The sequence below is a fragment of the Mus caroli genome, chromosome 4, assembly GCF_900094665.2.
Source record: "Mus caroli chromosome 4, CAROLI_EIJ_v1.1, whole genome shotgun sequence".
In the NCBI taxonomy this organism is placed as follows: domain Eukaryota; kingdom Metazoa; phylum Chordata; class Mammalia; order Rodentia; family Muridae; genus Mus; species Mus caroli.
In genome coordinates, this window is record NC_034573.1 from 115,702,903 (window position 1) to 115,711,287 (window position 8,385).

Below are 8,385 nucleotides of genomic sequence, written 5' to 3' on the forward strand. Positions count from 1 at the left end.
AGAAGAAGAAGAAGAAGAAGAAGAAGAAGAAGAAGAAGAAGAAGAAGAAGAAGAAGAAGAAGAAGAAGAAGAAGAAGAAGAAGAAGAAGAAATCTGGCAACACTGAGCACTTTCTGAACACGCAGTGGTCAAGAGTTAATTAAACCAAAAGCACAGAGACTCCAAGGTGTTGCTTGCTGCCAGTGCTCCACCACGTGGCACCGTGTGACCTCACCACAGCCTCAGTTCTAATACACAGCATGGGCATTTCAGGCTACATGTGCCATCTCACCATAGACCAGAGAACATTGCCTGAAAACTCTCACCCAGATTCAAGAGCACCGTACATGGTGGGGACTGTGCTGGTTGGTTTTGTGTCAACTTGACACAAGCTAGTGCCATCGCAGAAAGGAAGCTCAGTTGAGGAATTGCATCCATGAGATCCAGCTGGCATTTTCCCAGTTAGTGATGGATGGGAGATGGGGGAGGGCCCAGCCCACTGTGAGTGGGGCCATCCCTGGGCTGGTGGTCCTGGGTTCTATAAGAAAGAGTGAGCAAGCCATGAGAGCAAGCCATGAGAGCAAGCCAAGAGGCAGCATCCCTCCATGGCTTCTTCATCAGCCCCTGCCTCCGGGTTCCTGCCCTGTTTGAGTTCCTGTCCTGACTTCCTTTGGTAATGAACAGTGATGTGGAAGTGTAAGCCAAATAAACCCTTCCCTCCCCAACTTGCTTTTTGGTCATGGTGTTTCATCACAGCAATAGAAACCCTGACTAAGGCAATACAGTTTTACTCCACACAGTTTCCTGCTCCGATTGAAATGGAATCCTTTAATTACAGAGAACAGAGACTTTCCTCCTGTCCCCACCACTACCCTTCAGTGTGTATCAGATTCGTGTATCTTTGAATTGTATTGTGCTAGAATGTTTGATTTTTAAAAATTGCTGTTTGAGTTGCTAACTTGAGTTTCATAAAAACTAATTAAATGAGTTCTGGCATGGGATTAGGACAGAATTTCCAACAGCTTCTGAAATGGTCCTAAACACACTTTGGCTGCTTTGTTCTATGTGTTTATGCAAAGTGGCGTTCTCAGAATTGATGATTACAAAACCAAAATATCGATCAACTCTGAAAAACATAGAAGATGCTCCACACTCCACAGTACCAAGTATTCCCCTGAGACTCCAGGTTTAGTTCTTTATTTCTCACAGGGTCTCAAGTAGCACCAGGTGACCTTGAACTCCTTATGTAACTCAGGCAGGCCTTGAACTCCTGATTCTCCTGCCTCCATCTCCCAAGCGTTAGGATTATAGGAGCCACCACACTCAGCTAAACCTAAAACTTTTCAAATGTTAAAGAGCTAGGAGGGGGATAACTTGGTCGGATGGGTGTTTGTGTTGTGTACAAGAAGCCCTGGGTGTGGCATTAAGACTTGTTTTTATAATGATCTATGAACTTGGGAGAAACCAGAGGGTCAGAAGTTCAAGGTCACCTCCAACTACAAAGCAAGATGTCTGAGCTTTGGAGACAAATTGAAAATTAAGTACAGGCCAGAGAAGACCCTCTAAGCTTCCTCCTCTCACACAGGAACTATTTCTGCCCAGTGTCCTTCTAAACATCAAATCTAAATTCTTCAAGCTACCTATGGCCATGCCAACCCGAACACACCCAATTCCATCTGATTTCAAGCTATAAAGCTCCCTGTTTGGGCAGTCTCCAGATGAGAGGCAAGAGGCTGGCAAAGCCTGCCACACTGGCGAACATTGCCCTCTTGTGTCCCAGGAGCTGCCCCCATCCCATAGAAGTGAGGAGAGAGAGACTGCTCTGGCCCAGCTCCATTTGGGGGAGAGCACCCTCCTCCAATAAGGCATTTTCCTGGCAGTGTTACCAAGGCCCCTTCAGCTCCAAGGACGCGTGGGATGCCTCCAGGCCCAACATATGTGTGGGATCGTCTAAAACAGGGACGGGAAAAGAGGGAAACTGAAATCTGTTCCCCCAGGTCTGTTGTCTCAACAAGCAGCGGCCTCCAGAAACTCTTCTGTAAGAGGCGGTGGGGGCCAAGATTGAAGACGGAATCCCGGTACACGGATGGGAAAAATAAACCCGGCTAATAAGGGAAAGCTGGCCTGGATCACCCTGCACAGTAGGTTAGGGTCAAAGCCAGAACTAAACTAAAACACCTTCCAGACTGGAATGTGAGGAGAAGGGGGAAGGATTCCTAACAGGAGCAGAGAGAGGAGGGAAGACAGAGCCAGAGGCTGGGGCAGGTGAAGAGGAAATGAAGGGCCAAGAGTGGTGTCAGATTGACAGACACAGCCTTGAGCCTGGTCTCTGGGTCAAGTGAAGGTGGTGGAAAAGTGGACACCATTGGCTCTGTTCACGCTTACTAATTTCCATTCTTCCTAAGCTAGGCGGAGCCATGTGACCAGTTCAGGCCAATGACTGCACATTTCAGGCCAGCACACCGAACTGCCAAGAAAACCTACTGAGCTTTCTTCCTCTCCCAGCAAATAGTAAATCCAAGATGGCAGCTGTACCACCAGCCAGGTCTGGAGTGACTGAGGTGAGCAGAGATGTTGCCAAACTTTACTGTCTGTGTTGTCTTCAAGCAATGAGACTCAAGAGTATCTGTTATAGTAAGCCCAACCTGACCCATCTGACACAGAAAACGGGCACTCTAGGTTCACACAGTCTATGACCCAATCCCAATTCACTGACTGTCAGAGTGGCCTGGGAAAGTCTTTCCCTCGGGCCTCTGTCTCTTTCATGACCCAGAGCTAGGAAGATGGCAGAATACATACTGTTGCTCTTGTAAAAAACAAAACAACAACAACAAAAGAGACTTGAGTTTAACCCCTGGCACTGACATCAGGTAGCTCATGGCCACCTATTACTTCATCCCCCAGGGGACCTGATGTATGAGAATTTTCCCATCACCAAGATGGCACAGGGTCTTGAGGAAATAAGGACACAGCCCATTCTGGGGTTCCCAGAGAAAAATCTCTTAAGATGGCAGTAAAATGCTTCCTTCAGGGTGTCTACCCATCAGAGTCATCTGAGGCACTGAGACTGCCTCCCAGATTCAGGTGACAGGAAGTGACCGGGATGGGCTCAGGACACCCCAAGACCAAGATCTCAGGACAGACTTATTTGCCCCAGAAGAAATGGTGTCAGGGAATGGCAGGAGATAGAGGATGAGGGAGAAGGGAAAGGGAACAAGGGAGAGGGGGAGGGATATTTGTTGGGGACCGGGTTGGGAGGACATGACAAAGGACTGCCTCTGGATAGAGAAAAGACAGATGTGGTCCATAGACCAATGACAATTCATAGAGGTACAAGGGAAAGCCCCGTGTTAGGATGAGGTGTTTAGTTTTAATTGGGCATGTTAATTAGGGCAGCCAAAAGGGACTTTAGATTGCTGGACTTTAATACTCTGATAACCAGACCTTGGTAGTCAGGCTTAGTCAGAGGAAGTGGTCAAATAAGGGAATAGACCTTGGAGGCGAGCTTTAGGAAAGTAATCTACCGGTTTTGTAGCAGGGCAGGGTCTATCAGAGCCATGTTTGCCATGCTCTGGCTGGCTAGAGTCCCTTCAGCCAGGGATCTGTTGTTAGGCCTGGAAGCCTCCACCAAGAGAACCTAAGCGAGGTCTCCTAGAAGCAGCAATAGAGAGGCTGGGTGGAGTCCACCATGCTTGTTTTCAGAGGATGCTGTGTCCTAGGATGCAGCTCCTGGGGTGACCTCCTTCCCAGGCAAGTCTGGCTGCCTTGGAGATAAAAGAGCAGGATTCTCAATAATGCAGCTCCAACCCAGCTCTGCTGCGGGCTCCACGGGCTCCCAGCCTGGCGCCTGGGGAGGAATCCAGGGGAGGCCTGACTTCTCCAGCCAGCTCCCCCTGCCTCCACCCACCCACTCCCCTCCCAACCCCACCACAGAGCCAAGGGGAGAAAAAAACACCAAAGAGTGAATTTCTATTTAAAAACAGCTCCTGCTCACCGTTTTGGCTGTTCTTGCAGGGGGAAAGGTTCTGGTCTGTGAATGTGTGTACGTGTAGGCATGCGCAGGCTGCTCACTGGCAGTGTGACCTCTGAGTACATACATGTGAATCTAGGAGTGTGATATGTGTGTTTACAAGTACCTGTACAGGGGTGGTCATGAGTGTGTGTATGTGGGTGTGCTCAATGAAGCTCTTTGGCTCTCCATGTGATTATGTTTATATACATGCATACAGGCTCTTTAGAATAGAAACGCTTTCTGGTTTAACTACCATCATTAGTTTGGGTTATTTTCTTTTTCCACTAAATTTCCCTAGGAGCTGGGGAGGTGACTTGTTCAGAAAGTGTTAGCCATACAAGCATGGAGACCTGTGTTCAGATACCCATAAACCACATAGAAAGCCAGGCTCAGCCGTACTCTACTCCCAGGACAGGAGAGGTACTGATCACATGATCCTGGGGCTTGTTGCTCTAGTGAAAGCAGCAAGCTCTGGGCTCAGTGAGAGGCCCCATCCCAAAAATGGACATCCATTGAGAAAGATGCCAGCTATTAACTCCTCCCCTCCGCTGTCATATATGTGCACAGACATCTGTACACACGTGCGCACAGACACGCGAGTAGATGCCATACACACAAGCCAGATGTGGTGGTGCACAGCTGTCTTCCCAGCACTTACAAGTGGGGGCAAGGAGGATCAGCCTCAGCTACCTGGCAAGTTCCAAACAAAATACAGAGGTTCTGGGAAGACTCATAAAAAGGCAGTACTCACCTCCCTCCGTCCGGCATTTTATTTCCACTCCGCATGTAAGCTGTTTGCCTTTCTCATGTCCTTTCACACAGCTAGAGCCTCACCATCGCTTCTACGGCTCTCGACCGCAGCCAGTTCATCTTTCTTGGGTAAACGAACTCTACAACACGTCACCCACAATTCCCAATTTCAATTTCTCAAAAGTGGAACAAGAACTTAAAAGACCCTTGAAACACGGTATGAGAGCAGTATCTTCCCGATTTTTTACAACTTTGCCCCTCCCCACTCCTATCTCATCTCACAGTCGCTTATCCACCCCTAATTTGACAGCAATTTCTGTTTTTAGCAAGTCACCTTCATAGAGTCATCCTAAAGATTTCAATTTCATTTTACAGAAACAACAACACTGTGTGTGCGTTCACAGTATCTTGGTCTACTTATTTAATTGAATTACACAAAGTCGGCTTAAACAAGGCTGGAAACAAAAGCAGCTGGCTAGCAGCAGCTCGGCCTGAAGGAGCTGAAGCCCGGGGGCTAATATGCTTGCAGAGAGCAAGATTCCACAATGGCAAAATGGGGTGGCTGCAGGCTGTGGTCTGGTTCTAATGAAGAGCCAGAGAACCTCGGGTGGGCCACCATTGGGGGAGATGCATAAGAGATAGTTCCTCTCCTATTGGGATAGAGTAGACGTGCGTGTGTGCTGAATGGGGAGTTTCACGTCACTTAACGCCAACACATAAGGCTCAGCCCCGCCTGGGAACGATGAATCATCTTCTTAAGTCTGCATCCATGGCAGGTAAAGGTGACACTGGTGGTGTGACCTGTGTCCCTGGCAACAAGATGACACTGTGGCAGAGGCAGTACATCCCGGGTGTCCCCTCTACCCTCTCTTGGCGCTTGCACAATGAATGGCCTGTGAGAGGTGAAGACTTGTCTCCGCCACTGCCAGGTACAGGGATGGAGTCTCAGAAGTGAGGGGCTTCTCAGCTAGAAAGGGTGACACCAGGCTGTGTGTGCAGCCTCTCGGGCGCCAGAGTGGAGTCACCTCAGAGTTCCTGTGACATAGCCTTGCCCCCACAGCTCTCGCCAGCCTACTCCCATGCTTTATTCTGGGACTGAGGCTGGCAACAACCGCTGGCTGGAGAGCGAGGGTAGAGTATGGGAAATGCTGGCTTCTGGTTGCGCTCACCACCAAGCAACACAGAGCGCATCTTGCTACAATCTCTGGATACTTTCAAGCCATCTTCATCCAAGCATGCCCCATTGTCCCTTAAAGAGGGAAGTAGCTGTCCTATGTCACACTGAGTGGCAGAGCTTGGCCCCACACATAAATGTCTCACCTGTCCTCTCTTCAGCCCACCCCTCTGGCTCAGTACTTAGTAAGTGCTGGGCAAAATGCTTTGTCCTCTCCAGAGCTTCTGGATAAATAACAAATCTACCTTTTATGGATTTGAGCATGGGTCCTAAATATTGTGTGAGACATATTAAGTTTTCACTTGTCATTTGATTCTCAAATTTAACTAGCTGGGCTGGTGAGATGGCTCAGTGGGTAAGAGCACCCGACTGCTCTTCCGAAGGTCCAGAGTTCAAATCCCAGCAACCACATGGTGGCTCACAACCATCCGTAACGAGATCTGGCGCCCTCTTCTGAGTGTCTGAAGACAGCTACAGTGTACTTACATATAATAAATAAATCTTTAAAAAAAAAAAATTTAACTAGCTATCCTAGACTGTTCTTGGCTAAATTGAAAACCTAAAACAGCTGACTTCTCCCGTGCCTCCTGGGGAGGCTTGGGGACAAGGGTGTCACACTCCCTGCCATGAAGGATTTGAGAGGCATTTGACTTCAGACTGTCCTGGATCTGAGTCTTTGCTATGTAGTGTGTAACCCTGGCCAAGTCACTCTCTCCCTTCTGAGTCCCTATGTCTTCACTGAGGAAAGTCATTGGTATGATATAAAACAGTTTGCTTAAAATAGCATATCCAGTAGACAGGGGCCATTATTATATGTTGTTGTTGTTGTTGCTATTGCTATTGTTTGTTGTGTGAGAGATGTGGTCTGCTGCAAGCCACAATGAGCCAATGGCACACTCAGGCTTGAGTGTCCTTGACCTGGATGTTGTCACTGTCTAGGGGTGTTGCCGGAGGCTGACTGACCCTCCAGCTTTGCGGCTTGCTGAGTTCACTTCAAGTTGCTCCAGTAGAGTTTCCTGGAAAGCTGAGGTTTGTCCCAGCCACTACCTGAGGTTGCAGAGGGACCAACAGGAGCTGCTACTATGCCCTCCAAAGGCATAAGCCCTATGGAGAATTGGCCAAGAAACCTACTCTTTAAATATCTTCCTGACCCCAGCTCCCTATCTTTACGAACCCCTAGGAGGAAGCGGAGCGTTCCCACCTGCTGCCCCCTGGATTCCTGGAGAAAGGAAAGTACAGATTCTAAGAGACAAGGCAGAGGCAGTTCTAAAGCTGGCTCATACTGGGGGCTGCCTGGATACCCTTTGTCCTGATGCTGGGAGCCCTTCTCACCCCATCCCAGAAAGGGACTGGGAGGGTACAGCAGCAGAGGAGTCCGGACTGTAGCGCTCCCAAGGGGGTGCAGGTTTTCTGAAAAGAGGTTGCCGCCCTGTGCTCTGCCCAGGAAGACTGTCTCTGAAGAGAAAGGACCGGACTCCTTCCCAATCCAGGAGTCCCAGAGTGGCTCTTACCTGCACCCAGTGCTCTTACCTGCACCCAGTCCACCTCTGCCCTCAGGGGTAGAGAAGAGTGTGACATAGGGACCCAGGGTTGGCAGCTACCTTCAGGCAGCTCCAGCCCAGCCCCCTCCTAGCCACACTCACCTGCTCTGGCTCTCCAATGCTGCCATCTAGAGGTGTCTTTGGCAACTGCTGGCACTAACGTTAGGTTATGAAGCCCACAAGGGTCCTCCATTCCCAGCATGAAGAACACAGACACCCTGCCCTGCCCCGGAGGCACAGAGAGACTGCATCTCATCCATCCTTTTACTTCTGGGCAGCTATAGCCATGGATGAAGCTTTCCCAGCTCCTTGTTCAATGGCTGACTCCCTCTTGACAGCTCAGAGCTTACAAGAAGGGGATACTGGGGGTGTGGGGGAGCACATGTAGGCTTGGTATCTTGTGTCAAGCTTACAGCATCTGCCGTATCGATTCTATTACACTGTTCTGTTTTGTTTTGTTTTGTTTTGTTTTGTTTTATTTTGTTTTGTTTTACTTTATTTTTGAGACAGGGACATAATAACCCAAACTGGCCTCAAACTTAGCATGTAGCTAAAGATGACCTTGATCTCCGGATGCTCTCTGTTCCACCTTCCTAGTGGTGGGATGATGAGCCTCTACCACCACACCTGGTCTGTGTGGTGCTGGGACTCAAACACAGGCACTCCCTGTGCTAGCTCTACCAAGTGAGCTTCAACTCCACTACTGCCCCTATTTTAAAGATGAGAAAGGGTCCCTTGGGTTGAGGGACACATTCTTTTGGAGCAATTGTCAAATGCAGTCCATGCATCCCCTCCATTACTGGAAGGAGTCCACATTAGTAGGGAAGGACCTATTGGGTGCCCGGGTCTGTGCAGATCGGACCCTGAATTGAGCATACTCAACAAGATTGGAGACTGTGGGTATGACCCCGTGCCTGGTCCACTTCCTC